Here is a 9,660-nt window from a genome sequence, read left to right as displayed (position 1 = left end):
AGGAAACTATTTTTGTTGAATATCAATCAATAGGAACATATTTGTTAGAGTAGTTTTATTGAATGTCCACACTATACAGGCAGTAAAATCAAATAGAGGTTGGACAAGAGCTATGACTTCAAGGAAATTTTAGTTTAATGGATGACAGAAAATTCTAATTCAAAGGAATTCAGAGAAATAAAGGAGGCCCTTTGCACAGTTACTGAGAACGGTGTAAATATGTAAGAATAGGAGACGAGTTTAAAAAAGTACTGACAAATCCCTAATGATATACCACTCAAAATTTATATTTTCAAGAATATATAGTGGTATAGACAAATGCCCTTATTTATAATTGGGAAAAAGCTAGGATATGAAATAATATATAGTCTATATCTCTATAACATATATGGGGTAAACCTAATTTATATGAAATAATTTAAAATATATATTATATTATAAAAATTTTTCACTAAGATATTGAAAACAATTATTTCTAGATAGTAGGTTTATGAATGACTTTTTTTCTTTTTGCACTCTGAGGTTTCTTCACTGGATGTATTATTTTACAATATTTATTTTATTTTAAAACAAAAACATACAGAAAACACATAGTAGTATTAATTTGTGTTAAAGAATGTTTACAAAAGCATTTTATTTTATTTCAGATAAATAGAAATTCACAAGCATTTTACTGTGAATATATTTTAGGAAAGTAGTGAAAACTTTCTACCTAGTTTTGGATAAAAGCTTCGTTTTGTCTTTATTCTAAGCACCAATTCATAATATGCAGGTTACAGGTGGCGGGGAGATGATAGGTGGCATGAGTAAGTGTGGCTGTGCAAACCCCATTAACCAATGTTTCTAGGCTCAGGTCTGTGACTAATTGATATCATTTATTGAGTACTTACTGTGTGGCAGTCCTGGTGATAATTACGTTTTAAATACTTTATCTTGATTCCTATAACACGTGTGCTTGGCATTATTATTTCCATTTACAGAGAAGTACCTGAGGCTCAGCTGACAGTTTACTCAAGGTCACAGGACTAGTTAAGTGCAGAGGTAGGATCTGAAACTAGATCTTTTAGGTTTAATATCTATTTTCTTCTAATTGTAAATTAGTCAGTTATTGGACCATATAGGCAAATTGCCTTCTAAAATTTAATTATTTTCTCATCTTTAAATCGAAGGACTTGAACTTGGTTGGAGGAAGCTTGAAGTCTTCCTGATAAAAGATTACTTTTAATGTTTTCTGAAATCTACATTCATATTTGAGGCCGGACAAGATAGGGTCTGGGCTGCTGAGGGTAGAAACAGCTTGGAAAGTAAAGAGAAGTACCTTTTGCATTGATGGTGGGTGGGAACTGACTGTGTCTGCAATATCTGGGTCCTCCAAGGGACTGTAAATATAATAGTTGTGATTCTACATGTAAACTTGCCGGCCAAAATATATGCTAATTAGCCTTATAATTAAAAAAATACGAGTAAGGTTAGTTTTAGAAAGAGTCTATAAATAGGATAAAACTGAAGTGCAAGCATATGTTACAATTTGGTAAGAGCAGAATTACTTATTTGTTACAAAAATACCAATAGCATTTAAAGGAAACAATTGTCAGGTTAGAAAACAGTTCATCATAGTGGAATAAAGTAATGCAATGAAAGGAGAAATCATAGAACTCCATGATGGGAGCGTGGACTCTGTATTTGGAAGTGTTTTGCTGAGAGCACTCTGATACCAGGCACAGATGAAGTGAGTGACCTCATGGGGCTTTTCTAATTTCTGTGACTCCACAACAGAGCACTCTGAAGGTACCTTGCTCATGACACTTCTGCATTTACATTTTACCACATAATGAACTGCTGAATGATTTTGGTCGAAATAGTTTCCCTATTATTGCACAAGTCATCTCATTATTGGGTGGAACAACCCCTATGTGCTCCACCAAGCTCAAAACTGGAACTGGCCCGCAATGATTTTCTAAGTTCATTTCATAATCAGTGGTGCAATACTTCTTACTCATATCCATAAATATGAAAGCCCTTGGTGACTCCACATGTGACCAATATCATATGCCATTGAAATTATGCAATTTATTTTTGTAAAACACGAAAAATGACCAGAATGATACAGAAACCATAAGGTGCAGCTTTTTTTTTGTTAGTACTGCCCCTGCCCCTGCTTCTCACACAGCACCCAATTTAGGACAAAGACAAAACAGAAGTGTATCTTGAATATGCATCACAGGTTCCAAAAATAAAAAGAAATTGGATTTGGATAGCACTTACTCAATAGACAGATATGATACATGGTGAGAAGGTGCTCTGTCTGCCCTGTGATAGATTAAACTACTTTGTAGGAAAATTACTGTGAGCCAGTCACCACCACCACCGTGGCTAAATCTTTAATAAAATTCTCTTCCATATTCAGGAGTGAGGTATGAAGTACACAATAAGCAGAGTGAAGTAGAGTGCCATTTATCAAACACCGGCCAGGTCTGTAATCTTCTGCTTTATCCTTTCTTTGTACTTTATTTGTCTTTATTGTTGCAAGGAGGGATATTTACCCAGAACAGTAGGCATGAAGCCCTTATAACCCCCCTCCTTCTCTTCTTTCCCTCTTTCTCATTCCTGTTTGTCAACCTTGTCAGTATCATTTGTTTCCTTCCAGGTGGTCCTTTGCTTGTTGGGCGTTCTTTTCTCTCTTCCTTTTCTCTGCTTCTCTTGCAACGTGCATTGACTGAAAGCTACACCAAAGCTACAGGAAAGTGCAATGGGAATGCTGACAGCTATCATGAAAGACTGTCTAGTATGCATTTGGGAAGACAGCAGTGTTAAATAGAATGTTGTAGATGGCCCCTGGGTGGCAGTGCACAGCCAGTCCTGATGCCCACAAAAGCATTTTCAGAGTAGGGATTTTATGTGTGTGTATATGCATGATATACAGGACACACGTGCCATGTGTGCACACACATTATATACATATATACACAATACACATGCACACAAACATGTGCATATATCATAGACATGTGTGCCCACACGTGGGCATAATGCATGTGTACATTATATGATACACACATGTATGTGATATGTGTGCATACAATGGCATGATACACAGTAAAAAGGTGCACTGTGTATGTACTACATGTTTATTTGTCTGCCCCCAAACTAACAAGCTTAACAGTCACTCTGTCTTTGAAACATGCAAACATTCAATCTAATTTATCCCATGTTTTTAAGGTAACAATAATATTGCTAAAGATAACTTGCATCTTTTCAAGAGTCTTATGCTAAAAAGGTTCTGGATATACCAGCCATGAGATGGTATCTGAATGGTCTTTGGAATCGCGCAGACATGGGACAGAAGCAGCGGTAGAGTTCAGAGGACAGTGGCGTGGGGCGGGGGGGGGGGGGGGGGTTGTGCCCCTCAGTCTGCACACCGCCAGTCTATGCAGCAGCCTTGGGGGGGAAACTATTTTTAGTACTATTATAACCCTTTTTTATTGTTTGAATAGCAGTTTTATGACAAAACATTTATATTCAGACTGCCTTTGTACTTGACTGAAAGAGAGCAATCATGGAGCGTGATAAGGCAACAATGGTAACGATAACTGCATTTATAAAGACGCGCGGAGTTTAGACGGGCGTGCTAAAACAGACTGACGGGAGTTCTCTACCTGAGTCTGGAGAAGAGGTGGGCCTGGTTCTTGCAGCAGAGAAGTCTTTGCGGTTTGGGAGCAGATGGCTGTGTGTATGTAAGTGTGTGTGTGTGAGTTCCTCTGTCATTATTTCTTCCTTTCAGTTCAATGTGCTTCATGTAGGGCTAGCAAGAGAAATATCCTATATTCAGATGGATTGTTATCAGAATTGTGTCAGATTGTGATAAGTACAAATGCATTTCTGAATAAACTTTGAACTCAAGTGTTAGTGCTTAAACAATTGTGATTATTTGATCTTATCTAGCATTAGCCTATTTCTCTATCTCTGGAAAAGCTACTTCTCATGAAAAATGGGTCATTTACTCTGTGAAAGAGAGGATGAAGGTGAGGAGGAGGAACCTGCATCTCAAAACCTAATTCAATAGCAAGAGGTGGTTCTATCTACTAGGTAGCAATGTTTTCCATGTATGTTTATAGCTTCATCAGATTTCCTTGTTCCTAATATTATGACCACAAGTAAAAACTAAGCTTCTTTTGATCCAGTTACATTCCTTTGTTTTTATTTTTAAATATTCTACAACATTAATAGAATGGATATAACATAATAAAAAGGGTTGACATTGTGCAACTTCCTGGTGCTGTACCTAAACTGAAAATACACAGTGTGGGGTAGAAATAGTATCTTTCCCTCACAAGGTATCACCAAGGTCTCTTAAAATCAGCTATATATAGCCTACGTCTGTATTTTGTCTTCCTTCACCCCCTCTCTTCTTCAGCAAAGTTAATAACTTCTACATGAAGGGACAAATCAATGTATTTATGCCCCACTTTGATTCACAGAGAAATTAAGGTGGCTTGCAAAGATATATAACAGAAATTTACAACTAAGTGAGGAAAATGAAGCCGAGGAAAAGCCAGAGGAGGGAAGGTGGAGTGTGACTACGGAACCAGGTGCCCACTGTGAGCCCTGTGGACTGGCTGCTCGTGGATAGCACATTTAGTCCTAAGCTCTCTGGTAGCCGACACGAAGATGGAAACTAATTCCAAGAGGCAGCTCAAGAGAATAAACCGATTCCTTAGAAGATCTGCAACTATTACAGGTACACAGGTTTTGTGGAAATTTATCTCCTGGGTCTGCATAGAGATAACTTTGTGTAATTCAGGGAACTATGTTCTTCAACTGTAGCCTATGGTGAACATACACATCAGTGTAATGAAAACTAGTTATATGGTTTGTAGCATCCTGGTAAAGCAAGTCAGTGAAAGCAAGCCTAAGGTTGTCCATTCATTCAATAGTCATCTGTTGAGTATTTTCTGTGTATCACATGGCAATGCAATAGGTAGAAAATTCTATTGAGCAAGAGAGGTAGCCCCTGTCCTCATCAAACTTACAATCTTTCCCTGACAGTTGACATTTACCAATGAGATGTGTGTGTGTGCTGAAAAGTTCTGCAGTTGGCCACTAAGAGAAGGTCTAGTTGTTTAACCTAACATAAGGGTATGTGTCACAAAAGCTAAAGAAATACTGAGACTCTATAATATTTAGACAGTTCTGTATACATGACATGTCTATGAATTCAGCTTTTAATTTGTGTCAAATAGTGGTGAGTTCAAGATCAAACTTCCTTACAAGAGGCTGCAAAGTGCTTTTGTTCTATATTGCTAGTTGAAAGCAAAGCCAAGAATTATTTGCCTCAAGGATTATTTGACCTGTTATGAGAAAAACAATAAAAATTGTCTTTATTAAACCATATTCTGTTTGTTCATATGGAATAACAGAGCAAGAATTATTTATATCTGCATTTTGGCTGCTGAATTCTTTCATCATGAGTCCCTTATCTTTTGCAAAGTGTGTGTGTAGTCTTTTCTTTAAGCTTTAAGAGTATGAGTCACACACTGACTTGTGTCTTTGGAATTTTTAAACACAGTTTCTATCAAAAGTCATTGTTCACTGCATGTTCCAGAAAAGAAGTTGTTCAGAGGGAATAGTTATGTATCAGGAAAATGCATACATCTATTTGGAAACAGCATTTTATGACATCCACAAATAGTCTACTTTTTTCATTTGATAGTGTAATCGGACTGTAAATGCCCCTGTTGTCTTCTATGTAACTTATCAATAGTAGTGTTCAGCGTAGTTTGACTTTAAAATATGGAGATACAAAATTTCAAGCAATACATGTTTTTGATGCTGTGTATCTCTAAGAATGACTTTGTTTTTCTAGATGTATAATTAGCTCCATATGATTTGTTCCTTTTTTGGAGCTGTTTGTGAAAACAGTAGGGAGGAAGGAGAAAGATGTGTAGTAAAAGGATTATGAATCAAATATTATGACAAACAATGGGAAAAAAAACCTAGCAGGTTCTGACTTGATGGCAAAATAGCATACCTAGTTATTGGTAACCATTTTTGGACAATTAGGCTACACAATTTATCAGGAAGGCAATTTTTCTTTAGCAAGAGGTTTTTTTTTTTTCCCACCAACATGGCAGGAATCTAGTAAATTCATCCAGAAAATTAATCCCTAGGTCTGACTCTGACTGTTGTGATCAGCAGCCTGCCTCACCAGTCCACACGGGCCCTACAGACACACGAGTTACCACCCTTCCCCACTTTTAGCTACGTTCTCCTGTCTTCTTAGTTCCAAAGTAATGGAATACAGGAATTGTCTTTACTACTTTTGATTTGAGTTTAGAGAAGTTCTAAAGAATTCTATGTGATTCCTACATAGCTTATATTAGAGGAATGAGAATTTCCTTCTTCAAAGTGTGTATGTGTTTAAGAAATGGGGATAGAAGATAGGCAATGATTTTATCTCTTTTCTGAATAATCCAGAAATCTTATGACATTTAGATTATCTCCAGAAAAAATTGTTTTCACACTACTCTTTATCTCCCCTCATTCCTCTCCCTCACCCTCAACCACGTACATCTTCAAGTTGTTTGAGAAACAGGGGATATGTCCACCATCTTTTGTATTAAAGAAGTATAAGCCACAGAAATGTTAACATTCTTTTTCACACTTTTACAGACTGATTCTGGGACAATTAATTGGGCTCTGTCTTTCCATTGTGAAACAATAAAATTTTTCCCTTGGGCTGTTCTATTTAATGTTTACTGTCAAACTGTGTCTTTCTTAAGGTGCAAAACAGTGGCAAGACATGTATTTGATTTTTGGGGGGAGAGCATTTAGAATAACAAAAGATGAACATGCAGAATGCTAAGCAAAAACCTAAAGCTGCTCCTATTGTCGCCTAACATCTGTCAGATGCAGTCACTATTAACCCTTCATTTGGGAAAGCATTTTTATTCCTTTTATTATGCAAAAAGCTTCATTTAAAAAAATTAGCTTTCTGACTTTGTGCTAGTGACGTCAACACCTTCACCATGACTTTGTGCTTCCTCAATGAGGAAAGGATGCTTGACCTTGTCACACACACACTTAGCAAAGGGACCCACCGTGGGTCATGCTGACATTTTTGGGTTTTTAATTTTAGACAACCTTGTGAGAACTTTAGGTCTCACGGTAGGAACTCCTTGAGGCTGGCCTGGGCACACACCACATGCACATTTTGATGCTTTCCCAACCTTCTTGGTGTAAAAATAGACAATTTTATTATCAGAGGTTCAGGAATACCGGGTTTTGTTAGAGACTACTTGTGAGACAGCTTATGGTTGGTTGTATGTCAAATGCTGGACCGTTCTGAATTAATTCTCTATGGCCTTATTTCTTAGCTTATATGAAACTATCATGCACAGTGAGCAAATGGACTTTAAGCTACCTGAATCTTATATCAATTTTTAAGAATGAAAGATGGTCCTACTCTATGGCATCATATGCTTTCTTTGAACATTAGGGATTCTGGTCTAAACTCATGCATAATTAGTCATATTGTAGAACTAAATAGATTTTATTCTAGGTGGCAGGTTCCTTTCAGGCACATAATGACAGAAAAATAGATTTGTTCCTTTAGATCCTTTTGTCTTCCCTTTAGCTTTCTGGCAAAAGCTTTTTTGAGCAATAGAACACATTGCTGCTAGAGACTCCATTAGGAAGACTTAAGCGTTAACCATGTTAGGCCACTGAGAAATGATAAACATAAGTTAGGTGTAAGAAAGAAGAAAAATCAAATGAGAAATAAAAATAAAAAAAACTAATAAATTGGTAAAGAGGCAAAGATGAAAAAGAAGAAATTGCCTCCAATCTTAATAAAAAAGCAAAAGTCTCAATATAGCATTGCATTTCCAAAAAGATAAATTTCTCCATAGACATACATTTCAATTTTTGAGAAGGAACATGATATTAGAAACTTTGAAAGATTTGTCTGTCATATAAGAGATGTTGCCCTACAAAATGGGATTTAGTAACTTTTTATTCAAAATAAGATGTTCCCAGAATAAGATATGATTGGGAACATTACCACTCTAAGGAGGAAAAGCTGTCCCCCTTTTTTTTGAGAAGAAAGCAGTATTTTTAGACATCCTTCCCTTTCCTAAAAAATTAAAAATGTGATGATGTAGTAGATAAATTGCATCGATAAGAATTGAAGAGTGTAGAAATTTCAAGGATAAAAATTTCCTCCCCAGTTTTTTTTTGAAAAAGATGCTTGAAGCTTTTATTTTGTGGCCAATAGATAAATGTCAATTTATGTTGCTAAATAAAAACAGTATTTTAAGCTCAGTAAAGCAAATTCCTTCATGGGATACGGAATTACCAAGTAGCAAGTAAGTACTGATACTTCATACCTACATCATTTTCTCTTTTTGCTCCTGCCTTGTCTTTGTGGATATGATATCAGCATGCTTTGTTTATATACTTGTACTTTCTGTGTACATAGTGGGGCACAATGTCAGCACCCGAGAGGGGCACTGTGATAGGTAACATGGCAGCAAGCTGTTTGATCTCCAGGAGTATCCTGTGTTTGTGTGAGTGCTCTTTTAAAGAATTTTAATACCAATAGTTTTATTAGATTAATTTGTCCGCTGCATATAATTCCCTAGCAACACCAATTCAAGGTAGCTCTCTTGTAGGGTTTCATAATGAGTATACTCCATTGTCACCCACAAAAAGTCACACTATTCCACAAAGACTTTACATAGTAAACTCTTCACTCTCCTCCTTAGTACAACGTTTAGGTCCAGGTACTAATGGTTATGAGGAGATCTGTGCAAGTTTAGTAACACACACTCACTGATACTTAACCAAAAGAAAACTTTAACCAGAGAATCTTAGAAGTATCAGTGTTTTTTTTTAAGCCATTACATTTTAGGATTGTGCATTATACAGAAATGAGTAACTGAAATGACAAAAAGGCCTTCATCTTGCTAAATGTAGTAGATGTGCTTTCATCCTCATTTACTTGAGGTGTCAGCAGCTCTTTTAAAAAAAATTTAATTTCTCCCATCCTTCTACCCCTCTCCGCTCTGACAAACCTCAGCTTGTTCTCTGTATCAGTGGGCCTGTTTCTGTTTTGTTTTGTATTTGTTTCTTTTTTAGATTTCACGTATAACTGAAATCATACAGTATTTGTCTTTGTCTTACTTATTTCACTTAGCATAATAGCCTCTGTGTCCATTCATGTTGTCACAAAGGGTAAGATTTTATTCTGTTTATTGCTGAGTAACATTCTGTTGTATATATAAAGTATATCTTTTTTATTCATTCATCTATTGATGGACACCTAGGTTGCTTCCATATCTTGGCTATTGTAAATAATTCTGCAATGAACATAGGGATGCATATGTCTTTTTATTTTATTTTATATTTTATTTTATATTATTTTCTTTTTAGAGAGAGGGGAAGGAGGGGAGAAAGAGAGGTAGAGAGACATCATGTGAGAGAGAAACAGCGATAGATCGCCGTAGGCACACACCCCAGCCAGGGACCGAACCCTCAACCTAGGCATGCGCCCTGACAGGGAGTCAGAGTGGGGACCTTTCACTTTGCAGGGCAACACCCAACCAACTGAGCCACACGAGTTAGGACAGCATATGTCTTTTTGAGTTCATGCATCTGTTTTCT

This window comes from Sturnira hondurensis, unplaced genomic scaffold, assembly GCF_014824575.4.
Source record: "Sturnira hondurensis isolate 20B ecotype Veracruz unplaced genomic scaffold, ASM1482457v3 Scaffold0011291, whole genome shotgun sequence".
NCBI classification, from domain to species: Eukaryota; Metazoa; Chordata; class Mammalia; order Chiroptera; family Phyllostomidae; genus Sturnira; species Sturnira hondurensis.
This window is presented reverse-complemented; position numbering follows the sequence as displayed.